Here is a 27210-nt window from a genome sequence, read left to right on the forward strand (position 1 = left end):
AGCGCCGCCGCTGCCGCGGCTTCCGGGCACGCATAGGGTTACGGCGAGGCGGAGACTCCCGATGCGGGATGAGGACGACCCTGCCTCGTGGTCGTCGTCGGTCTTCTTGAGCCATTTGTGCATCTTCATCGTGGCGAGCTTGCAGTGGCAATGCTTGTTTGAAGCTGATGGTGGTGGCAATGTTGTGGGGACTTGTGTACAATTTACCCTACCCACCGGGTACCCTTATGGGTACGGATACCCGCCGGATATGGGTATGGGTAAATTTTTATACCCATGGGTACGGGTATGGACAGAAGTTTACACCCATTGGCTATACCAGTATGGGTATGGTATTTCTCTACCCTGCCCATTGCCATCCTTACCCTTGTAGATCCTCTGCCAAGTAAAAGGGCAATTCTTCCAGCCCCAATGCATACAGTCAATGCTTCCGAGCATCCCAGGAAACCCTCTTGCTGCATTCTTTTGCAGGATCCGAGCTGTATCATCTTCTCTTGGTGCTCTCAAATTGTCTTTAGCAAACACCGCTATGACGGCTCGGCAGAACCTGTAGAGAGTCTCTGTACATGTCGACTCTGCCATCCGTAGGTAGTTATTGGATGTATCTGGAGGAGCTCCGTATGCAAGCAGTGCACTTCTGAATTGAGGTGAAGCCCCACAAACCTGTGCAATCTTTATTGGCCATGAAGTACTTGTCGTACTCCCTGATGCCGTGGACAATCTTCAAGAACATCTCCTTGTTCATCCTAAATCGGCGCCGAAATTCCTTCGACGAATGAGTCGCGTCGTCGTTGAAGTAGTCGGCGTCAAGCAACATTGCGCCGGCTTCACGATGCCGGTTGATGTTCCTCCTCTTGCCTGGCTGTGAGCCGCCACGCCGAGGCACGACGAAGAAAGGCTGGCGAACGCGCAGCATATTCGCCAGAATCAGCTGTTGTTGTTGCCGCCAAACAGCCTGAACGTTCTGCTCCTCCGTGAACAGCTGCACCATCATCTCGTCGTCACTGTCCATCGTGGCAATCGAACGAACACCTTGCGGGCGGGGCGATACTATCGCGGTGGCGGCGAGCTCTGTTCCGGGCGAAACATCGGCCACCGGTCGAGGAGGTGGCGGCCGTGTCGATGGATGGCGGTTCCTAGACAGTCGGCGGTGTCTATTGCAAGCAGGGGGCCGCGGCGACGACGACGGTGGCAATCTGGAGGGGTGGGAATCGGCTCGGGCGTGTGCAGGAGGTGGAAAATCGGTGTGTCTGGCTGTCAGGCAGAGCCCACGCTCGTTTTCAGATGTGCCGCTAGGTGCTGGCGCGCCCGATTCACGTCCTTGGCGAAGGGACTGGCACGAGATTGCCGACGATTTTATTGGGCTTCAAAATTGTCTGACGCACAGGTGCGAGCTCATTTTTAGTGCCGATCCAAAAAAATGCTATCGAGGCTCCTATCGGAGTCGCCGGTGGAGGACGTTGAGAGATGCACCTTGCTTCACCGACTGTGGAGGGCTGGGCGTGAGCGGTCCGTTTGGCTCCACGCCCCATGTTGGGCTGGATCGCCACATGCCGACCGCCCCACCCAATGAATCCTTGCCGGTTGCGGCCAGGCAAGCCACAACCCCCCAAGCCTACCCTTTGATGGACATACGTAGAAATGGAAAGGCATCTCACGATTGCTCTCTGCGCCGAATTGATGCGGTTACAGATACGCAGTAATGTTCATCGCACTACGACTGTACGAGTAATAAAGCGGGCGGGCGGCCGGTGGACTCCACGAATGTAAATGGCGGGCGCGTCGGCCACGGCGACGAGGGCTAGTGGGCGGACGTAGGCCTGCCGGCCGGCCGGCGGAGGCGGTTGCAACCGGAAGAAAGAAATAAATCTGTTCCGGCCGGGTCACGCCGAAAACGTTGCCTGGTCCGCCGCGTACGCCATGGTTTACGTGCTGGGAACTTGGGCATTGCGAAAAGTTGTGTTCCGGATGGACGGGACGGCAGCTTCTCATCACCTGATTTCCGATCGGCAACAACCTTCCGACGGGGATGCCGACACGTATAGCGGTTGCGAATAAACGTACTGGCGTGACGTCAATGTCTTGGACCGCAGCGGAGCGGAGAAGAAAATCGCTACCTAGTATTTCGTCGTTGCCAAGAAATCGTCAGCCATGTGGATTTGTATCGTCCGTCCATGGTCTTCCTTTCCGAGACCAAAATGTCATAGCATCTCCAGTCGCGTCCCTAAACGGTGCCGGATTGACCGTTTGGAGGATATGTTTTGTCCGTGTTGTGTTTGGGGACGTTGCTCCCAAATCGCGCCCCTAAAAGCCGTCCCAAACATTGAAATACTTTTTTTTGTTTTTTTCCATTTTTATTTGAATAAAGAGAAGAAATATTTCACAAACTAATACATAATTGGTTACACGAATACATAATTTGGAACATGGTTTTCCACAAATTAATACATAGTTTGAACCATGGTTGACACAAATATAAAATATTGCAAAAGAACTAAACCTAACTAGGCCGGGCATCGAAAGTTTCGTGTGTTCGCTGCCAAGAAAGAACACTCGAGGGTACACCCAGTCACCCAAACTGAAAAATCCAGCTGGTGAGGGTGCCCCTGTTGGTTCTTCCGAGGAAGAAGAACCAGAAACCTTCGTGCATATATTCGCTGCGAAGAAACAACACTCTTCAGTCGTCGTCCTCGTCGGTGTTATCGCCGTGGTAGTTCCGGCGGCAACGCGTCTCGTCGAACACCTTGACGCTCATGTCCCTGTAGCCAAAGTAGGAGAATAGGAGGATGAACCCGGCTTCGAGGCGGTGGTAGCGCGCGAACTTCTCCCGGCCGATGTGGAGGTACATCTTGCCGCGCGCGTCGTAGATCACGTCGAGGATCCACCGGCAGCAGCCGCAACCATCCTCCCGCAGATGCAGCGAGCGCGGGTGCTCGTCGCCAGCGACGTAGTCGGCGAAGTAGTCCGGCAGCCTCTGGATGCCGTGCGGGTCGCCCTTGAGGACGACGATGAACTCGAACAGCACGCCCCCCTCCTCGTCCCGCATGCCCGACGATGAGGACGATGACGGTGTCGTAGGCGACGGCGAGCGTGTAGCTCTGCCGCGGCCACGACCACGACCACGGCCGCGAGCTCGGCCTCCTCCTCTACCAGTCATGGCGGCGACTCTTGAGATGGTGGCGGCTAGGGTTGGGGAGAGAGACGCTAGGGTTTGTGTGTGAGATGGACGATGAGAGACGGCCCTTTTTATAGGCCGGAGGGAGGCGGGGGAGCGGTGGCGCTCATTAACGCCGGCACACAGAGCTAGGCGCGACGAGACGCTTCGCTGCGCCTCTGCGGGAACTGCACCGTCGTTGCACGTCAATAACTTCCGTCACGAGGTAGGCGATGGTTAGGTTAAAATTCAATGTGCCGCTGACGGGTTGGCCCCGCCACTCCCCGCCTCTCTTTTCGGTGTGTTCGGCGTCCCCGGTGCGTCTGTTCGGCGTCCCCGGTGCGTCTCCTGCGGGGCGGGGACGGGCTCGGGGCGCCGGACACCGTATCGGGGCGCGCCGGACAAAAGGCGGCTTTGGGGGACGCGACTGGAAACGTTTTTTTGTCCGGCGCGCCCCAAATCCCTTTGGGAGACGGTTTGAGGGACGCGACTGCAGATACTCTCAGATATTCATTCGCAAGATCTGAAGTGGAGGTTTGGTTTTGATCGAGCTTTTGGTGTGAAGAGTGTGGGTGCGAGTGGTGGATTTGTACTTTTTTGGAATAATGAGTCCAGTGTCACTTTGAAATCTTTCGGTCGCAATTACATTGATGTGATGGTAAAGAACAGCTTGACAGGACATAGTGAATGGCGATTTACTAGTTTTTATGGTAATCCCGTGAGATCAGCTAGAGCAGGTAGTTGGGAACTAATGCAGTACCTAGCTAAGTAGGGAATTTGATACCCCATGCTTGTGTGCAGGGGACTTCAATGAGATCCTATCATCCACGGAACAATTTGGTGGTAATGACCATGAGGAATGAAAAATGGAAGGTTTTCGTGATGCGGTGGACTACTGCCGATTCACTGATCTTGGTTTCTCAGGCCTCCCATATACATGGGACAATCGCCAACATTGGCATGCTAATATAAAGGTCAGGTTAGATAGAGGCTTGGGGGATGATAGGTTCTTTGAGCTATTTGACAATTCAAGAGTAACTCATGTACAGACTACAAAGTCTGATCATTGTGCAGTGCTAATCTCGATTGGTCGGTCAGAGTGGCTTTTTTTAGACAACATGCAGCATTGCCCGACTTTAAATTAAATAAAGCCATACGGTAACAAGGTTAAGATTACACACTGCTGGGCATTACAGCTTAGCCGCACCGAAGTTCAGGAGATAACACGAATAACAACAGGAAACAGTTCTTGGCAAAGATAACACGGTGATTGCTCGCGCGCCCGGACCCATCCCGAGACACAGCCTACTTCTTCACACCGCCGGCGGCTTCAATTGCACGTACGGCTCTCTTAGCTCGCGCGCCATCCAGCTCAGCCCCTCCTTTTCTCTTGCCTTGGCCTTTAGGCTCCACATCTGCAAAAAAAAAATTATGATTTTGTAAATAATGTCAGCTTGTGCATGATACGTCTCAAACGTATCTATAATTTTTTATGTTCCATGCTACTTTTATGATGATACTCACATGTTTTATACACACTTTATGTTATTATTATGCATTTTCCGGCACTAACTTATTGACAAGATGCCGAAGAGCCAGTTGATGTTTTCTGCTGTTTTTGGTTTCAGAAATCCTACAAAGGATATATTCTCGGAATTGGACGAAATCAACGCCCAGGGTCTTATTTTTCCACGGAGCTTCCAGAAGACCCAAGAGCATACGAAGTGGGGCCACGAGGGCCCGTACCCATAGGGCGGCGCGGCCAGCATGGGGCCCGCGCTGGCCTATGGTGTGGGGCCCCTGCGCCGCCTCCAACTCTGGCCTTCCGCCTACATATACTCTCCGTCGCGAAAACCCTATCACCGAGAGCCACGATACGGAAAACCTTTCAGAGACGCCGCCGCCACCAATCCCATCTCGGGGGATTCAGGAGATCGCCTCCGGCACCCTGCCGAAGAGGGGAATCATCTCCCGGAGGACTCTTCATCACCATGATCGCCTCCGGACTGATGTGTGAGTAGTTCATCCTTGGACTATGGGTCCATAGCAGTAGCTAGATGGTTGTCTTCTCCTCATTATGCCATCATGTTAGATGTTGTGAGCTGCCTATCATGATCAAGATCATCTATTTGTAATGCTACATGTTGTGTTTGTTGGGATCCGATGAATATGGAATACTATGTCAAGTTGATTATCAATCTATCATATATGTGTTGTTTATGATCTTGCATGCTCTCCGTTGCTAGTAGAGGCTCTGGCCAAGTTGATACTTGTAACTCCAAGAGGAAGTATTTATGCTCGATAGTGGGTTCATGCCTCCATTGAATCTGGGACAGTGACAGAAAGTTCTAAGGTTGTGGATATGCTGTTGCCACTAGGGATAAAACATCAATGCTTTGTCTAAGAATATTTGTGTTGATTACATTACGCACCATACTTAATGCAATGGTCTGTTGTTTGCAACTTAATACTGGAAGGGGTGCGGATGCTAACCAGAAGGTGGACTTTTTAGGCATAGATGCATGCTGGATAGCGGTCTATGTACTTTGTCGTAATGCTCAATTAAATCTCATAGTAGTCATCATGATATGTATGTGCATTGTTATGCCCTCTCTATTTGTCAATTGCCCAACTGTAATTTGTTCACCCAACATGCTATTTCTTATTGGAGAGACACCACTAGTGAACTGTGGACCCCGGTCCATTCTTTTACATCTGAATACAATCTACTGCAAACATTTTTCTCTACTGTTCTTCGCAAACAAACATCACTTTCCACACCATACGTTTAATCATTTATTTACAGCAAGCCGGTGAGATTGACAACCTCACTGTTACGTTGGGGCGAAGTATTTTGATTGTGTTGTGCAGGTTCCACGTTGGCACCGGAATCCCTAGTGTTGCACTGCACTACACTCCGTCACCAACAACCTTCACGTGGTCCTTGACTCCTACTGGTTCGATAAACCTTGGTTTCTTACTGAGGGAAACTTGCTGCTGTACACATCACACCTTCCACTTGGGGTTCCCAACGGGCGTGTGCTTTACGCGTCATCAGTGCACTCTTCATTACGTCATATTGGTGTCATATATGCTAGCGCTAACTTGTGTGTCATTCAGGAAGATACTATCTAGTTGATTCGGGTTATCCCAATCAAGATGGTTATCTTTCACCATATACAGGAACCAAGTACCATCTACCCGAGTTTCGACTAGCTGGACCGCCATCTGGGAAGCAAGAAATATTCAACCATGCGCATTCATCTCTTCGAAATGCTATTGAGAGAGCATTTGGGGTATTGAAACAGAAATGGCGTATCTTACATGGTATATCAAGTTATCCAATAGAGAAGCAGACAGAGATTATCATTGCATGTCTAGCACTCCATAACTTCATTCGTGATAGTCAATTGTTTGATCTACACTTCTATAGATGCGATATTGATGAGAACTACATGCCTCCGAGGCATGTTAGTTCCACATCCGGGGGCAATGTAGGCGACAATTTAGGAGGGGATCATGTTACCATGAACAACACTCGTGACAACATAGCTAATGCTTTGTTCGCGGCAAGTGGAGGTGTCTTGACATTAGAACACTTCTATCTCTTTTGGGTACATGTGAAGAAGTGAAAAACTTGTTGCTCTTTTGGGTTGATGAGACGTGTCTTGTAATATAAATGTCACAACACTCTCGTATTATCTTGAATATATTAATGTTTTATATTTAATATGAACAAGTCTCGTAAAACAGTCAGAAATAGTTGATTCGTGTCAAATCGGCATTTATACAACTTCTTCAGAATTCAGGGGCATTTCAGAGATTTCATCCTTCATCACAGCTGCAGCAGCTATTAACAGCACTCCTGCCAAACATCAAATTTCTGCTTCTCACAGCTGCTTCTCACAGCTGTTTTTCCACAGCTTAACAGCTACAGCTGCTTCTCAAAAGCTGCAGGCCAAATAAACAGACCCTTACTCAGTGGAGCTGGGAAGAATTTGGATCGGTTAAGAAGCAACTTCGTAGCTTGGGTGAGAAACTTGAGCGGACTAGGGCCATATCTATTCGTGCTGGCCCATCACGTGAAGAGAAGGTGCTGATGAATAAATTATCATAACTTAGAGAAGAGACTGTGGTGAAACAACGATCACGAGTTCTCTGGCTCGCCGAGGGTGATCGCAATACTGCATACATTCATGCAAAGGCAAGAGAGCGATCAAGATCGAATAAGATCATTTCGCTGTGTAAAGAGGATGGTACTTATGTCGCCACTCAAGCTGAATTAGAATCCTTGGTTTCTAATTTCTATACTAGTCTTTTCTCCGCCTAGGAAATTACTAGGCCAAAAGTAATTACTAAATTTGTACCATAAAAGGTTACGGTGGAGATGAACGAGCAGCTTTGTACTCCGTTTACAGATTTTGAGATAGAGAAGGCCTTATTTATGATGCATCCAAATAAGTCTCCGGGATCAGATGGATTTACAGCGGGATTTTATATCAAATATTGGGACATTTTGAAGAATGATATTTGTTTAGCTATTCGGAAATTTTTGGAGGGAGGAGAAATGCCAGAGATTGTAAATAGTACAGTGCAGTGGCGGACGCAGGAAAAAACTTGAGGGTAGGCACACTCAAACTTTTTTACTAGACGTTGTGCATAAAAGTAGGCTAAATAAAAAATATAAATTGCCAATCGATTCACAATATTATACTTTAATTCATACATTTTAAACTAGGCAGGGGCACACAACGGCACACCGCACTTGGATGTGGTGGTTGGGGCGATTATTTGACGATTTTATATATTTTTTGTTTGCTGTTGTTGTTTTATGGTAATTATGTCTTATTGTACCGCACCGGAGAGAGAGATTATATTTTGTTTTTGTTGTTGTTTTTTCGTAACTATGACCTACAGTAACTATGTTTGCTTGGCGTCTCTTTCAACATGCGTCTATACGGCGTTTGAGTTTGGCAGTGGTTGCTAGCTTTAAAGGGGGCAGAAACCCATAAGGATAGATCCGTATTTTTCTATTATTTTGGTATCTATCTGCAAAGTTTTTAGGACAACTCGTTTTTCGTCTATCTTTGAGTGTTCACGTTTGTTTGGTGATATAATTCGATTTTCTATAATAAAACTAGTACAAATGCCCATCCGTTGCCACGGGTACTCAAGTTTTATTTCTCAATGCACATATGTAATTCAAATTTCTTGAAATGTATGATTTTTTTGAATTGGTGAACCTATTTTGGAAATAGAATATTTTTGTAAAATAATGAACAATTTTTTGAATGTCCATGAACAATTGTTGGACAACATGATCATTTTTTGCACGATTTATTTTTGTTACAAACAAGCAACTTTTAGCACGCAACCTTTTTATTTTCTATTATTTTAAAAATAGTGAAATATTAAAATTTTGAGATTCACCGTGATCGGTTATTGAAAGCTAATTTTTTAAATTTATTTCTTTTAGACAAACAAACGTAATGTATCAACTTAAACCACGGTGGAAATCGAAGGCAAGAGGGCCCACCATCGCGACAAATCAGAAGCGGAAGGCAACCATCCCCTGCGGCCACCCTCCACCGTGTGATTCCTCTAACTCCCCGCTCGCATTGTTACCCTATTTGACGGCGGCAGCCAGGCTTGATGAATCTATGTACGCAATTTTTTTCCTGTCTTGATTTTTATGCCTGCAATTTTTGTTAGTTAAACCTCGCTGCGTCGCATCTATAGTTCATTCATTCACATGCTAGAATCCAACGCCGTCGATGTCGAGACATCTCGGCTGCCCCCCTTCAATGATGAGTGCTAACCAGAGGCAAAAGAGGTGGGATATAGGTAGAAGAGGTGGAGTAGGGAGGCCTTGGCTGCTGCGTACAGCCTTTCAATTGTGAATACCTAACAAATTTTAAAATAACTTCACAACTGGAAAGTCTTAAAGGAAACCATGTTTCCTCTATTTCTTTATTTTAAGCATAGCATTACAGTTGACCCATCAACTCATTACAAACTCCTAACTTGATATACGTATGAAAGGATCTAGATATAATGCAACATTGTATACACTTCAAAATGCATCTAGATGTAAAATGATACATGTCGTATTTCTTCTCCTTCACAATTTTATTTTCCTTTCAGTCACACATAACTATGGATTGAACTAACACACAAAAAAGGAATAACCAAACACAAGTTACTCTTAAATAAATTTTTGCACAAATATCCCTCCAAGCAACTCTCAATTTTGTGGAGACCAACACAAACAACTTACATTATATTAGGCAAAGCAACTTGCCATCAGGTCGTTTACAAAAACATAAGATCTTCCAAAGCATATTAGATCAGTCTTGTGAGCCATCATTTTAACACAGAAGGTGAGGCCAGGTGGAGTCCCATGCCACTGATGTTCAACCACACCCTGAATCACCAGATACACCAGGAATTGACATGTCCCTGACCTGGCGGGTTACCCCATCCTCTATGGTATAATAAGAAGGCGCCATCTCCTTCCGGAGGAGACACCCACGCTCAAGCACCACCACCACCATGCCTTAGTCCGGCTGCCGCCACCAATGACCGCGTTGTCTTCCTTACGCCCTCTCCGGTTTCCCCGGCCCCTCCTCTGCCTTCCTACTAAACATGCGGAGCACCCCTTTTCTTGTTCATGTAACAAAATAAAAACCAATTGATGCATCATGAATAATCAATAGATTTTATAGGTGAAGGTGCAAACAGAGTGGTACATACTACATACACTTGTTCTCTCCCTGAAAAAATTCATCATGGAGAGATTATATGTCATGTTCTCCAGCTCCACATTAACAGTGCAACATCAAGAAATTCAAGCTCATCCATCAATTCTCATCCAACTCCAGCTTGTCTCCCTGATATGATGCCCTACATGGAAGTGATAGATACATCAATATAAGCAGCAAGGAAGCAGCTTATTAAGAATGCAATAGAGATAACTATATGCCTCTATCATAAACATGATGTAGCATCCTTCATTCTCTTAATTTTCCGTAAGCTGGTTTTGGGTCGAATGAGAAGTGACTGGGATAAAAGTAACTTGGTGTATTAAAAGTGGGACTAAAACTTGTTGTCATCCTATCACACCCCTGTTTGTATTGGCATGGGACATCATAAGTGCAGTCAACTAAGAGCTTTTTTATACAACATGTTATGTATCCTGCTTGGATCTTGTAACAAGTCACCATTATCACATTATTCATTCTTATAGAGTGGTTATACTTACTAAGCAGAAGAACACAAATTTCGATTTAAAAATCAGAAGGGAATCTCAATTACAGGGAGAAGAATATATTCCATGAATACACTGCAATCTCACTTTGTGACTTGGACACTCTGTAAACTGGCTAACATGATAATTTGAGGTATGGCCCATTCTAAATCCAATTATAGTTAAGAGTAGACGATAAAGAAGTTAGAGATCCTATTTTTAGACACATCTTAACAGGGGCTGCATAAACTATATTTGAATTTAATGAGGCGGTAATGGCCATGATAGATCTTTAAACAAGGTATGTAGAACAACTTACACTCGAGAGTAATAAGATCAAACTTTGTTTAATTGAAATGTAATTTGGTAAACAAAGCCATATAATTAACTTGCATGGCAAAAACTCAAAACTCACCTCTTTTTGTTCAAATATCTTGCAGTCATAGCACCATGAGGGCATCAAAGTTCAAATAGAAGCATTCTGCATAAGTACAATAAATATTACTCACAAACTCTTCATGGGTTCTAGGATTCTTTTTGCAAAAAGAACATTTTTTAATATAATGAGTATTATATTGTGTTCACCCAAGAAAAGAAATATAATTTGAAACAAACAGAAAAAAAATTGTAGCATGATCAGGTTCTATATTCTTGTAGTGTATTTCTTTCTCCTCTAATATAATGGGGCAGCTATAGTGCTCCTGCATGCATTCGACAAAAGTAGTATGTCAGTCTTTTGACTCTCCATATGTAGGAATTGCGTGTATGAGTTATTCCTATGCACCCTGATTAGTAGATAATTTCTATTGTTCTGTTGGAAAATGCATATGGTGCAAAAAAATCATGTGGGATTGCAGGTTAGACACGTCCTCATAAACCTTCAATTCCATTTTTCATGTTGATTCGGATCGTGAATAAAAGGGTCTACATGGCAAAGTAGCAATATAAACCTCCAAACAGGCCATAAAACAACAGAAATTTGCCCTAAATAAATCTAAAAAATGCCGCAACATGCAAACCAATGGGAATCCCCTCACTTGTAAGCACTACTATGTGTTGTTGCTACGTCATCTCCTTACTGCTGCAGTGATAGCCCACTTATACACTCCTTGATCTGCACCAACAAATCAAAGAACTCGATCCCAGATTCATCATATAAAACTCTAGGATCCCAAAGGAAACGAATGCCCGACCATTATTTGCCAGCGTCAAGGCGTCCTCCCCCAAGCCTCTTCGCCCCTCCCGGGTGCACACAATTTCTGGAGGTTCCACCTGGTCAGGGGCATTGTTCAGATTGATCAAATCGAGCGTGATGTTCCAAAATGATCCTAGGCTTATGTTGTTTGTTAAGAAGCAACTTCTTTCAATATTGATAACCTTGATTAGACATATGTTGTAGCTCTTCATAAGGATATGCTATAGGCCACATTGAACTATATAAAGAAATGATTCAATACACCAAAGCTTCTAATAACATTCAAGTTATAGCCTGACAATAAAGGGAAGGTCCCATGTCAATGACGCTTCGTTTGTGATCATGATACAAATTATAGAAGTACTTGGGTGGTTAGAACTTAATTGGAATCTGTAGCTTGTTTGAAGGGTGGGCTTTTCTGATTTTGTTGGTGCTCAACTAATTGTAGAGGATTGAAGAACCTGAGTTGTATTTGAACTAATTTACTCCAAGTTTGTGAAAAAGAAAGAAACCATGCTAACCAATTGTCTACTCTGTGAACATCAAATTACTTTGAAACATCATTGAATTATTCATACCAATGAGAGTAAAGTGGGCTTTGGCATTGATACGACCAAAACGTATCCACTTTCCCGAACACTTTTGCTATTGTTTTGCCTCCAATTTGTGTATTTTGGATACAACTAACACGGACTAACGCTGTTTTCAGCAGAATTGCCCTGGTGTCTCGTTTTTGTGCAGAAATTCAACTTTCAGGAAAATCCATGGAATTTATGTCGAAGGGCTTATTTTTCCAGAAGATTCACGGAGCCAGAAGGGCGGGCCTGGGGGAGGCCCAGGGCCCCCACACACTAGGCCGGCGCGGCCTGGAGGGGGGCGCGCCGCCCTACTGTGTGGCCGCCTCGGCCAGCCTCTGACGCCCCCTCTGGATTATTTAAGGGTTTCGATCTAAAAACGCAAGAAGGGAAGTCGAAGTCGCCAGAAACCATCCAGAATGCCGCCACCATCGCGAAACTCCGTCTCGGGACCAGAAAGTCCATTCTGGCACTCCGCCGGGACGGGGAATTGGAGGAGATCATCGCCATCATCACCACCGACGCCTCTCCATCGACCAGCCATGTTTCCACCATCCATGTGTGAGTAATTCCCCCGCTGTAGGCTGAAGGGGATGGTAGGGATTGGATGAGATTGGTCATGGGGCATAGTGCCTAGTGTCTGTAATTGGTACTTTGATGATATTGTTGCAACTTGTTATGCTTAATGCTTGTCACTAGGGCCCGAGTGCCATGATCTCAGATCTGAACATGTTATTGTTTCATGATGATATTCATTGTATTATGATCTTACCTGCAAGTTGTATACACATGTCGCTGTCCGGAACCCGAGGCCCCAAAGTGACAGAAATTGGGACAACCGGAGGGGAAGGCGGTGATGTGAGGATCACATGTGTTCACGGAGTGTTAATGCTTTGCTCCGGTTCTCTATTAAAAGGAGTACCTCAATTTCCAGTAGATTCCCTAGAGGCCCGGCTGCCACCGGCTGGTATGACAAAAGATGTTGTGCAAGTTTCTCATTGCGAGCACGTACGACTAAATATGGAACACATGCCTATGGATTGCTTAGTACTTGGATACCGTTTTATTATTATCTGCAAATGCCGTGCTTTGATTGTTACATGAGTTTCTCTCATCCATGCAACGCCCGTTCATCCATCCCTGTGCCTACAGTATTTTAATCCTGGTGTTTACTATAATCATTACTGATGTCTTTGTTACACTGTTGCTGATATTTCACTACTGCTACTGCTATAAAATTGTTACGACTGATAAACTCTTGCGAGCAAGTCTATTTCCAGGTGCAGCTGAATTGACAACTCCGCTGTTAAGGCTTTCAAGTATTCTTTGTATCCCCTTGTGTTGAATCAATAAATTGGGTTTTACTTCCCTCGAAGACTGTTGCGATCCCCTATACTTGTGGGTCATCAAGACTATTTTCTGGCACCGTTGCCGGGGAGCATAGCTTTATTCTGAAGTTCACTTGGATTGATATTGTTCGCTGCAAATTCTCCATCATGGGTAAATCTCGCGATCCTAAAGGTCGCCATATTACCATCCACTACAAGAAAAGGTACAACTCTGAGTACCTCTGCTGCTCTTGATTCACCATCTGTGATAAGTCAACTTGTTTCACCACCACAAGCTTCACTTGCTGGTACTTCTGCTGAATCTGAAAACTCTTATAATTTTGATGATGCTTCTGTTGTGCTTGATGATAGTGGTTTATTGGGATCTTTTCTAGATGCTACAATTGCTAGGTCTAGACAAATTGAAAATACTGAAACTCCTAATGAAAATGCTGCTACACCTGTTAATTCACCTGAGTCTGTTGAATACTCTAGTGATGATCCTGATGGGGATTATGTGGAGCTTGATGATGATTTTATTGATAGATGCAATGCTACTGCTGATGCAAGAAAAATTAAAAAGTTTCTTGCACAACATACTGTTAGATATAAAATGTCTCCTGATCCTAAATTTGCCACATCTCCTATAAACATTAAGGATAAAGATTATGATTTTTCTCTTGATCTTTCTCATATAGCTATTGTTGAGAAAACACCCTTTTGTGGTACTGAAAAAGAAAGTGCTGTAGAACACATGAATGAACTTTCTACTTTGAGTAGCTTGTTTTCTGATGATGTCAAGATGCGTACTTATTTTGTTGCTAAAATTTTCCCTTTCTCATTAAAGGATGATGCTAAAACTTGGTATAACAGTTTGCCTCCTGGTTCTATTGATAGTCCAAGCGGTTTGCTTGATGTTTTCTTTCGGAAATACTTTCCTGCTAGTGCTCAACATATTGCTTTGCAGAAAATTTATAGCTTTGACCAGGAAGATGGAGAGAAATTGCCTAAAGCATGGGCAATATTTTGCTCTCTTATCAGAACTCGACCTGGACATGATCTAGAAAAGCATGATTTACTTGATATATTTTATAGCGGACTAACCGTTGAGTCTAGAGCATATTTGGATAGTTGTGCTGGTTGTGTTTTCAGGAAAAGAACTCCAGACGAAGTTGAAGAATTATTGGCTAAAATAGGCCAGAATCATGATGATTGGACTACACCTGAACCAGCTCCGACGCCAATATTGAAGAAGAGGGGTTTAATTAAATTAAATGATGAAGATATGAGGGAAGCCAAGAAATATCTTAAGGAGAAAGGTATTAAATCTGAAGATGTGAAGAACTTACCTCCCATAGAAGATTTATGTAAGATAATTCCCCCTTCATCCACGATTGAGGTAAACTCTCTTCAACGCTTTACTAGGGAAGATATTCCGTATTCAAAACCTCCTGCTCAATGCTTAGATGAGTTTGATAATTATATTGTTAAGCAAGAAAATTTTAATATGACAGTAGAGAATCATTTAATGGAAAATTCTCAAGCTATTAGTTATTTGCATGATATTGTGGAGAGAACCTCCAATGATGTTAAGATGCTTGTTAAACATTTTCATATGGTTCAAACTCAAATTGATCAACTCACTAAAGTGCAAAATGACTTGTTAAAAAATAGTTCTAAAGAGAAACATGCTTATGAAGTAACAACTAGAGGCGGTGTTTCCACTCAGGATCCTCTATATCCTGAGGGGCATCCCAAAAGAGTTGAACAAGATTCTCAACGAATTGAACCTAGTGCTCCTTCTAAGAAAAAGAAGAAGAAACATAAAAATGTTGTAGAATCCTCTGAACCTGTTAATGATCCTAATAGTATTTCTATTTCTGATGTTGAAGCTGAAAGTGGTAATGAACATGATAAAGATAATGATAAGAATGATGCTTCTGATAAAGAAGAAGTTGAAGATGAACCTGAAAAGCATGCTAAAAATAAAAAGTATACTAAAGAAGACTTTATTTCTAAGAAACATGGTAATGAAAGAGAACCATGGGTTCAAAAACAAATGCCTTTTCCTACTAAGAAACTAAAATCAAAGGAAGAAGAACACTATAATAAATTTTGCGATTGGATGAAACCTTTATTCTTGCAAATCCCTTTGACTGATGCTATTAAATTGCCTCCTTATTCAAAGTATATGAAAGATATTGTCTCTAACAAAAGGAAAATTCCTAATGAGGAGATTTCCACTATGCTTGCTAATTACTCTTTCAATGGAAAAGTTCCAAAGAAGTTGGGCGACCCAGGTATACCAACTATTCCTTGTTCTATTAAGAATAATTATGTTAGAACTGCTCTATGTGATTTGGGAGCGGGTGTTAGTGTTATGCCTTTTTCTCTTTACAAGAGACTTTATTTAGATAAGTTGATACCGACTGATATATCTTTGCAAATGGCTGATAAATCTACTCCTATTCCTGTTGGTATATGTGAGGATGTTCATGTTCAAGTTACTAATAACTGCTTGATATTAACTGATTTTGTTGTGCTGGAAATGCCTGAAGATGATAAAATGTCTATTATTCTTGGGAGACCTTTTCTTAACACCGCAGGGGCTGTTATTGATTGCAATAAAGGAAAAGTTACCTTCAATGTTGATGACAAGGAACATACCGTTTATTTCCCCAAGAGGATTGATAAAGTATGTGGAGTTAATACAATTTCTAATGTGAGAACTATCAAAGTTGGAGCTATTGATTGTCCTATATATGAGCCTAAAGAAGGATATCAAAATATTATGATTGGATCCATATCAATACAATTCAAGGTAACATGATTGATTTGAGGTTTATTTCTTCTTATGCTATGTAAAATTTATTTGGTGGCAAGACTTGATCAACCTTGTTAACAAATATATTTTATATGCATAGAGGAGCTAAACAACATTTATTTCTTCCTCCACTTGTTCTACTTGCTGTAGCACTTTTTGATTTGCAAAGTTCTTTAGTTGTATAGAGATTTCAAAATCTTTTTCTGCCCAGTAATAATAAATTTAACACCCAGAAATGTGCATTTTTCAAAGTTTTCAAAAATTCACAAAAATTATACCGTTGGTCTTATTTTTCGAAGAGGCACCTGGGAGCACCTGGGGATGACCAGTGGGGCACCCCAGGGTGGCACCCCACCAGCCGGCGCGGCCAGCAAGGGGGGCGCGCCACCCGGTTGTGTGGGGCCCTCCTTGCCCCACCACTTCATCTCTTCCTCCCATCTCATTCTCTCTCCCGAAAAAACTCGCACCAGCTTTCTCTCACTCGCGTTTCTGCTCAAGAGCTCAAGATTTCTCGATCTCTTTGCTCAGCCCAGATTTATGTCTGAAATTTGGCACATTTGCTCTCCGAAAATGGAGTGGAATAGTCATCAACTAAACCAACAAGAATTGGAGGTGCAACAAGTTATGAGAGTTCACCGCGAAGAGGGAGTATACCCTTACTACCCGTGCGTTGATTTTATGAGGAGTGCAGGAATCTTGCGAGATGTTCAAAAACTGATTTCCAATGCAGGGTTGGAAAGTTTTGTTGTTGGTGAACCTTACCAATATGCAAAACTGACCATGTCTGTAGTGCAGGATTTTGAATTCAATTGGTCTCAATCTAACCCCATGGTTCGATACAAAATTTATAATAAAACTGTCAACTTGCCTTTTGATGATTTTTGTGCAGCAATTAGAGTGCCACAATGGGGATCATGCGAGAAGGTTAGGGGACTACCGCAAGAGCTCTTGAGTCTCTATAAGATGATTTGTCAAGGAAGAAGCTTCTCAGAGGATAGTGGAAGGATTGGTCAGTCACGGAAGGTGAACTCAATGCATACATAGAGGGAGATGGCCATCATGCAAGAGACGGAACGGAGGAGGCCGAGGAACACCTCGACTCGTCATCCGATGCAACAAGTTCTTTGCATCAGCATTTTGGGCATGAGGAGCCTTCACCCTTTTCTTCTGCACCGGGACCTTATTATGACTACGCCATGTATGATCCACCGGCGTGGAACCCCGACCCTCGCTGGGTTGATCTCCACTTAGGCCAAAAGCCTAAGCTTGGGGGGGGGGGTATACCGGCATCACTCATTCTTTGCATATTATAGTTGCTGGATACTTGTACATACTTGTTTAGCTTCTTAAAGTGGTTTTCTAATAAGAGGGAGATGATATTTGGGGAGGTGCTGCCTGAAAACAGATTCTAGACTGATACCAAAAAAAATTCTCAAAAACAGCCAGAAACGTTATTTTGCGAAGCCAATTTTTGTGCATGTTCCCCAGGTTGTTATCTAACTTTCATTAGTTGAACACTTTTCGAGCTGAGCATCGGAAGAATTTCTTAAAAATCGATTACTGTACTGCTGTCAAGTTTGACGAATTCCTGCTGCTTTGTGTTTATGTGACTCTTTTAGTTTTCATTTTCTTGTTTTTGCTTTGTTTCTTTCCTAAAACACAAAAAGACCAAAAATATTTATGTTGTTTCTCTTCACCATTTGTTTATTTTGGGTTCTTGCTTTTATTTTGCTTTATTTGCTATCGTTGGTTTGCTATAAGAAAATCCAAAAAGATTTTGCTTTGTTTGCTTGTTTCCTTATGTTCTTGTTTCCAATTTGAAAAAACCAAAAATATTTGTTGTTCTTCTTTGATTTTGTAAAGCTCATTTTGGAGTTCAATGGTCTTCGGTGGCTGGAGCGTGGTTTTCATTCCATATTATTCAAGCTACACAAGTGAAAGGCAATAATGACGATCTACGACAATTCGACTGTGGTGAGAGGCTGGTATGAACTCTATTTGTTTTCATTTTGTACATATACTCATCGATGTGAGCATGCTTAGTTGGTTCATGTGAGGTATATGTCATTTAAGAAAGTCTAGTAGTTCATGATCTCTCATGTTTAGCTCCAGTTTATTAATAGGGATTTCTATTTTCGTGCCCCTGGCTCCTTAGTTGTGCTCAGTTTTCCCCAGCCCCTTAGTTTTTCCTTAGTTTTCCCCAAGACCCTGTCTGAAACCCGCAGAAGGAGCTCGGATGGAAGGAATCCCGTTTAGTTGACGTTGGTTGGTGCTGACAAGTGGGGCCACTGTTGGTGCCCCGCAGTGGACACGTCTTCACTTATCCAGATCATCGTGGGACCCACAACTTGTCCACGTTAAGTGCGCCGGACCCACAGCTTACCCAGGTGACCGTTGCAAAATGGGAGCCCGAGCCAGCCCCACTCCCGTACCCGTGCCCGTGCCCGTGCCATTGCTTCCCCTTTCTTTTCCTGCGCCCCATTGTTCTTCTTCTCCGCCATCGGTAGCCCTTCTCCGGCAGGCGGGTGATGTCTAGTTTCTCTTCGACCTCCCGTTCTTCATGGCCGCAGTATGGACCCGTGCCTTTGACAAGATGCCCTGACTGCCCATGCCAGGAGCCTCTGAAGCGGTCGATCTGTAAGACGGACGAGAACGGCAACTGTGGACGTGAGTTCCTTGCATGCGAGAGCTTGCCATATAGAGAGGGGGATAAGGTTAGATCTCGCTCCAATTTCTCTGTTTTCTCTCGATTTTCTTGCTATTCCCTCGAATTTGGGATTTAGGGTTCCCGTTGTTGTTTTCTGATCCTGAAGAAATGCAGGCATTTCGAGTGGATCGATGTGTACGTTCAGAGGCTTCAATTGCAGGAATCAATTGGCGCTATTGGGGAGCGCAATTTGGGAGGGGGGGACTTGCTGTAGAGAATGCGGCGGAGAGAGGAGCCGTTCCAATTATGCCTAATGCTCCCAATGTAGGACTGGTGGAAGTGAAGGGAGAACTGAAGAAAATGAACAAGCAGTTAAGGCAGCTGATCGAGTTGAAGAAGCAAGCTAATCTGATAGTTGGTTGTTTTTTCTGTTGTATAATTGCGATCGGATTCTTATCATTGCTCACCAGGCGCTAGAAGTTGTTACAAAGGATACCTTGTTACAAATTCATTATTCAGTTACATGTACTTGTAGTTGTTTTCATGGTTAGTGTGTGCATTCACCGAAATTACCAACTATATTGGAATGCTTTATGTATGCCTCATGTTTATACAAGGGATTCTTATCATTGCTCACCGAACTATATTAGTGTGTGCCGTTTCAAATTACCGAAACTATATGCCAAAACTATATCCCCTAAAAGAAAAAGGAAAGCGAAAGATAGTTGATAATTGTTAGATGGGTGACAATAATGCATTCATCGAAATCCGCAAATATGTATGCCTCATGTTTATACCGAAATTATACCACTTTTGGGTCGTTTCAAATTACCGAAACTATATGCCAAAACTATATCCCCTAAAAGAAAAAGGAAAGCGAAAGATAGTTGATAATTGTTAGAGGGGTGAAAATAATGCATTCACCGAAATCCGCAAATATGTATGCCTCATGTTTATACCAAAATTATACCACTTTTGGGCTGTTTCAAATTACCGAAACTATATGCCAAAACTATATCCCCTAAAAGAAAAAGGAAAGCGAAAGATAGTTGATAATTGTTAGGGGGTGACAATAATGCATTCACCGAAATCCGCAAATATGTATGCCTCATGTTTATACCAAAATTATACCACTTTTGGGCCGTTTCAAATTACTAAAACTACATGCCATAACTTTATCCCCTAAAAGAAAAAGGAAAGCGAAAGATAGTTGATAATTGTTAGAGGGGTGACAATAATGCATCCACCGATAGAGAGAGAGGGGTGGCCACGAAGAGAGAGAGAGGTGGCCACGAAGAGACGGGGAGGGGTATACTGCCCGTTAGATCAGTTGATCAACGGTTCGTGGAGTCGATCCGTGTGACAACGGCTCAACCAATCAGGATAAGTTTGGGCTTCTGAGAGCATTTGTGACAGAACTTGAGGGCAAAACTGAGTAGTACTAACAATCCAAGGGCACATAAATAGTAAATAGACTAAGGGATTCAAACAAAAAGAATTACAAAATGAAAAATGCATGTTTTGTACAATATAATTCATATTGGGCTACATCAAATTATTTGCAATTCAAATATACATGAGTGTGACAATTATGGCATCATTTAGACAAACTATGTTTTTGGGGAAGATGTTTTGCAAAGGGGTTTGAGTGGAAAACCATGCATCTTCATAGCTACACTAGTGATTCTGAGAAGTGGCAATTTGTGGTAAAACTTGATTTATATATGTTTGTTAAGGTTTTCTTGGTGGCAGGTTGCGTAGGAAGACTCCATGAGTAGGTGCCACTATGTTTTTATTTTTTTGAATTTTTTTGCGCATGAAATGCCTCAATTAGATATGTTAATCTCATTTGTTGACTCTCTGTTGACTAGCTACTTGAGGGTAAAACTGAGTATATTGCACTTGCCAGTCTAAGTACTCGAGGGGAAAACTGAGTACAGATAAAATTTCTGTATAAGGCCCGAGGTTATAACTGAGTACACCAAACGTCCCAGGGTTAGACTCGTGTCGCGGTGCACGCTGCAGCCGTGCATAGCGGACGCGTGTTGCGGTACACGCCACCTTCGTCTTTATAGAGCCCTTTTCCTCTCCCTCGACGCACGTTCTCACTGCAACCGCCTCTCCTGTCCCATCATCTTCTCCACAACCGAAGAAAAAACCCCGAAGAAAACCGCCGGCGATGGAGAAGAATGAGATGCCCATTGTCGGCGCATCGGCCGCTGCCCCCGTCCAGGCCCCTGTCGCTGCTTCCAACGTAGCAGTCGGCGCATCAGCCGCCGGCGCATCGGCCGCCGCCACCGTCCAGGCCCCCGTCGCTTGGGACCCGTACGAACCAGTGCCGTACGTCGCGCCGGAGAACCCCTACGACACCAGCATCGTCGACGACGAGCGGGAGGTAACCCTTTGCTCCCTTGTTCTTATCCCATTTCAATCCTTTTGTGTTAGCTAGTGTTATTAGGGTTCGTCTGTTCCTAGTTCAATCCATTTGTGTTAGATCTAGCGTTATTAGGGTGCGTCTGTTCCTAGTTCAATCCTTTTGTGTTAGATCTTGCGTTATTAGTGCTTGTGATTTGCTTTTGTTTAAGATTTGTGCCGATGATGATGAATATTTGGGCACAAATTGATTCAGGGTTTGGTCAGTAAACAATTGGTGTGTTCAAATTTGTTGTGCATGATCTTTGGTTTACTGACTCAAATCCTGGATATAAGTGTGTCCAATGTAAGTGAGGCTACCTCTTTTTTTCGAGCCCATATTATCATGCATGATCTTTGTTCACTCTCTGTTCCATCATCGTTGCAACTGACTCCATGTTTTTTGCACGATCTTTGGTGCTACGTGACAGGTGCAGAGCAGCGACGTCGAGTCCTTCCACACCAAGACTCGTCACGTCCTCAGGAGGCTGTAGTCCGGCCATTACAATGGCCCCTTTGCTCGAGGCATTTACAAGTGCCCCTTCTGCAACAGGAAGCTCCGCGCCACCGACTTCAACTGCCTGGTGAACCATGCTGAATCCATTGGCAGATGCGGCGCTAGAGTTGGAACGACGGTGAACGTGCATGCGTTCATGGCCAAACACAAAGCACTTGGGATTCACCTGCGCAACCTCCAAAGTAGTCACAGGCGCAACCTGGAGGCGTTGAACATGCCTACTGCACTCTCTGTATGTGACTGCTCTATCTGTAGAGCAGCTTAAATTCATGTAAAATGTAGCTTATGTTGTAGGGTTCTATCGGTACTACTGTTGGATCTGTCGTGAATATATCTATGCTATGTTGGCTGCTCTATGCAAGCTTATCCTATATTTTCTCTGGATTTGTGCCCTAGATTTCCAACCTGATTGGGTAAAAACGAAGGCATAAAGAAATGAATGGCATTAAAAAACAGAAGGAGAAGCTGCTCTAGATTTGCTACCAATTTGGGCTATCAAATAGGAATGAGATCGAGCGAGAGAGAGGAAAAAGGTACATTGAAAACTGCTAATCTGGGCGAAAGAGACAGAAACCCACACAGCTCCACACGCTACGGCCCCACACGCTACGGCCACACAAACATGGTCTCGTCCTGTCCCACGCGGTTCCTTCCTACTAGCCCCACACGACGCGACCCCACAAACAACACGACCCCACTCGTCAGCACGGAACGGTCAACTTAACGGATTCCTGCCGTCGGAGCTGCTTCTGCGGGTTTCAAACAAGGACTTGGGGACAACTGAGGAAAAACTAAGGAGATGGGGAAAACTGAGCACAACTAAGGAACCGAGGGCACAAAAATAGAAATCCCTTATTAATATGAGTAGCATGTCATGGATGTTTGCTTGCATTGTTTTATTCATAAATAGGTATGACATTGTGGTATCCTCCTCTGAATAATTCATTCGAATCGACTTGGCACATGCTCACGCATGCATATGACTGAACAAAACTCAATTAAGCCTCAATGATTTACTTTGCCTCAGAGTTCTTGTATCACTTTTATGCCTCCATTAATTTATTTTGCCGCAAGCATGATTATGACAGTGACTGCTCTCTTCATTGTCGCTCCCCAGTCTATTGCTAGCCTTCACTTGTACTGAGCGGGAACGCTGCTCGTGCTTCCAAACCCCTGAAAACCAAGTTATTCCATAGTGTCCACCATAAATACCTATGCATGGCATTTCAAACCATTCCAAGTAAATTCTCATGCGCTACCTTTAAACCTTCAAAATGCTTCTCAATTTGTGTCAATGTTTTATAGCTCATGAGGAAGTATGTGGTGTTTATCTTTCAACCTTGTCATTTACTTTTGACAGACTTTCATAATAAGAGCTGGCAACGGGGTGCCCAGCCCCAATTAATCAAACTTAATTCTCTTCACATGTTTTGCCCTGATTCATCAGTAAGCAACTTAATTTTGCAAATAGACACTCCTCCATGGTATGAGATTGATGGAAGGCACCCAAGGATTCGGTTAGCCATGGCTTGTGTAAGCAAAGGTTGGGGGAGTGTCACCCATAATAAAACTAAAATACGTGTGTAAACAAAAGAGAAGAGGGATGATCTACCTTGCTGGTAGAAATAACGTCCTTCATGGGAGCCGCTCTTGAAAGTCTAGTTGGCGAGGTAGTTGGTGTACCCATTACCATTCGTTGACAACAACAAACACATCTCAAAATAATTTTACTCCTGTTTAAAAAATGAAAAGCTCTAGCGCATGTTAATCCCTGCTTCCCTCTACGAAGGGTCAATCTTTTACTTTTACATTGAGTCACCATCCTTTCTTTGAGCACTTTCTTGAGAGCACAACTGTCATTCTTAGTATAATATGCTTGTCCCAAAATGTGATTGACTGTGGTATAACTTTGATGCTTTTATCTTTGACAATCTCTACTTCTAGTCTTTCCATGAACTTCAGAGGTGCCCGAGCATTTATGTTTTGCTAAACAAATATGGGCAAGCGAGATACCACTTTATCATATCCTTTTATGAACATTGCAATCCTACTGATAGACATGATTCATGATGCTTATTATTAATCTGTTGGTACCTTTCCATGATTTACATAGCTATTAGATGATCTTATTTGCATGTATCTTATTATGAATTGCCTAAGTACTTGCCCATATCATGAGAATATTTATATCATATGAACAAATGTGTTCGTGAAAGTTCTTTTATCGCACTCAGTTGTTAACTGAATTGCTTGAGGACAAGCAATAAGCTAAGCTTGGGGCGAGTTGATACGTCCAAAACGTATCCACTTTCCCGAACACTTTTGCTATTGTTTTGCCTCTAATTTGTGTATTTTGGATACAACTAACACGGACTAACGCTGTTTTCAGCAGAATTGCCCTGGTGTCTCGTTTTTGTGCAGAAATTCAACTTTCAGGAAAATCCCCGGAATTTATGTCGAAGGGCTTATTTTTCCAGAAGATTCACGGAGCCAGAAGGGCTGGCCTGGGGGAGGCCCAGGGCCCCCGCACACTAGGCCGATGCAGCCTGGAGGGGGGGCGCGCTGCCCTACTGTGTGGCCGCCTCGGCCAGCCTCTGACGCCCCCCTCTGGACTATTTAAGGGTTTCTATCTAAAAACGCGAGACGGGAAGTCGAAGTCGCCAGAAACCATCCAGAACGCCGCCACCATCGCGAAACTCCGTCTCGGGACCAGAAACTCCGTTCTGGCACTCCGCCGGGACGGGGAATTGGAGGAGATCATCGCCATCATCACCACCGATGCCTCTCCATCGACCAGCCATGTTTCCACCATCCATGTGTGAGTAATTCCCCCGCTGTAGGCTGAAGGGGATGGTAGGGATTGGATGAGATTGGTCATGTAATAGCATAAGATTGTTAGGGCATAGTGCCTAGTGTCCGTAATTGGTACTTTGATGATATTGTTGCAACTTGTTATGCTTAATGCTTGTCACTAGGGCCCGAGTGCCATGATCTCAGATCTGAACATGTTATTGTTTCATGATGATATTCATTGTTTTATGATCTTACCTGCAAGTTGTATACACATGTCGCTGTGTCCAGAACCGAGGCCCCAAAGTGACAGAAATTGGGACAACCGGAGGGGAAGGCGGTGATGTGAGGATCACATGTGTTCACGGAGTGTTAATGCTTTGCTCTGGTGCTCTATTAAAAGGAGTACCTTAATTTCCAGTAGATTCCCTAGAGGCCCGGCTGCCACCGGCTGGTAGGACAAAAGATGTTGTGCAAGTTTCTCATTGCGAGCACGTACGACTAAATATGGAACACATGCCTATGGATTGCTTAGTACTTTGATACCGTTTTATTATTATCTGCAAATGCCGTGCTTTGATTGTTACATGAGTTTCTCTCATCCATGCAACGCCCGTTCATCCATCCCTGTGCCTACAGTATTTTAATCCTGCTGTTTACTATAATCATTACTGCTGTCTTTGTTACACTGCTACTGATATTTCACTACCGCTACTGCTATAAAATTGTTACTACTGATAAACTCTTGCGAGCAAGTCTGTTTCCAGGTGCAGCTGAATTGACAACTCCAATGTTAAGGCTTTCAAGTATTCTTTGTCTCCCCTTGTGTCGAATCAATAAATTGGGTTTTACTTCCCTCGAAGACTGTTGCGATCCCCTATACTTGTGGGTCAGCAGGCATCTACAGTAAGGAATCAGTACACACCTGCAAGTGACCTGCTCAGCTGTTCACCTTATATAACTGACCACACCCAAGTCAATTTAATTTATCTGCCCGACTACAATGGACACTGAACCAAATGGAATAATATAACCTAGGATGGGCTTGGGTCCTCGTGTAGGAGCTGGCGACGCTTCTGGTTTGCTCGTTGGTTTGGAGGTGTTGAGGTACAACGTGCTCACCTAATAACCAATTGTCTTCTGGTGAAAAGATAATATAATTAGCCTGAATTATGGAAGTATGTCAACAAAATGGCAACATGTCCGGAGATAACTGAAAATTAAGCTGCATTACTTCATTTTACCCACAACATCAAAGAAGTAGCCAGTAGATGCACTTCTTCTGATGAATCTAATATAGTAATATGCGTTCTCAAAACCGTCTCTTATGTAAATGAATCAAGAGTTTAGCGGTTCAGTCTTCAATTTTCATGAGATGACAATTTTTAGAGGTTACCTGTTGTTGTCTGCTTCTTCTCGATGTGGCTATCTTACAGACTACTTTAGTGTATAGTAATTACAACTAACACCTTTGCTCATATCATAAGTAGACGTAGCATGGCAAGCATGTATGGTGTTCTAGCATCTATAAAGATTTTCTTTAGTCACCAACACTTATTTTGCACAGGCATACATAACACTTTGAATAGCACTAAAATCGTAATCATAAATTCCCATGATTATGAATACCCCTCATAAATTCCGAGGCTTTGTTTAATAGGAGATGATAAATTCAAACTTTCAACAGAGATATGAAGAGATCGGCAGAGACATACCATTGGAAACCAATGTAGTATGAAACTATGGGCATGTTCTGTTTGTTGCCTGAATGGATCGTAGCGAACAAGAGGGGGGGGAGTGGACGCTACGCAAAGTTTTAGCCTTTTTCAATTTTTAGTGCAACGGAAGTAAAGGTGATAGATTTGATGCTCGAGGTGATCCTAGTATGATCCTAGACAAGTGCAACAAGTAAAGGAACCAAGCATGATAGTAAGAGGAAGGAGCGGGACAACCGGAGGGCGTGGAGACGAGGCGAGGTTTGTTTCCCGCAGTTCCTCCCACAAAAGGGAGTACGCCTACGTTGAGGAGGTGCTAGCCTCACACAAGAGGCTAGGCGGCACACCACGAAGGAAGGTCTCACCTTCTTCCTCGAGAGAGCTCCACAAAGGGGCTCCCCCTTTGATGACCCACAAGTATAGGGGATCGCAGCAGTCTTCGCGGGTAGTATAGCTTTATTTGCTATCGTTGGTTTGCTATAAGAAAATCCAAAAAGATTTTGCTTTGTTTGCTTGTTTCCTTTTGTTCTTGTTTCCAATTTGCAAACACCAAAAATATTTGTTGTTCTTCTTTGATTTTGTAAAGCTCATTTTGGAGTTCAATGGTCTTCGGTGGCTGGAGTGTGGTTTTCATTCCATATTATTCAAGCTACACAAGTGAAAGGCAATAATGACGATCTACGACAATTCGACTGTGGTGAGAGGCTGGTATGAACTCTATTTGTTTTCATTTTGTACATATACTCATCCATGTGAGCATGCTTAGTTGGTTCATGTGAGGTATATGTCATTTAAGAAAGTCTAGTA

The 27210-nt window shown here is 43.5% G+C and overlaps 1 long non-coding RNA gene across 2 annotated transcripts; it reads right to left on the minus strand.

Annotated features, from left to right (window-relative positions):
- Positions 1-9339: 9339 nt before the first annotated feature.
- On the minus strand, positions 9340-26447 carry LOC127307073 (uncharacterized). 2 transcript variants are annotated; one of them, XR_011747384.1, is made up of 5 exons: positions 25614-26447; positions 11438-11672; positions 10816-10881; positions 9908-10057; positions 9340-9817 (listed from the first exon to the last, which is right to left on the minus strand). It is a non-coding gene; the product is annotated as an uncharacterized lncRNA (long non-coding RNA). The 2 variants fall into 2 exon arrangements; XR_007855117.1 differs by having other exon boundaries at positions 10816-11672.
- Between the last annotated feature and the right edge of the window lie 763 nt (positions 26448-27210).

Source organism: Lolium perenne, chromosome 6 (assembly GCF_019359855.2).
Source record: "Lolium perenne isolate Kyuss_39 chromosome 6, Kyuss_2.0, whole genome shotgun sequence".
NCBI lineage: Eukaryota > Viridiplantae > Streptophyta > Magnoliopsida > Poales > Poaceae > Lolium > Lolium perenne.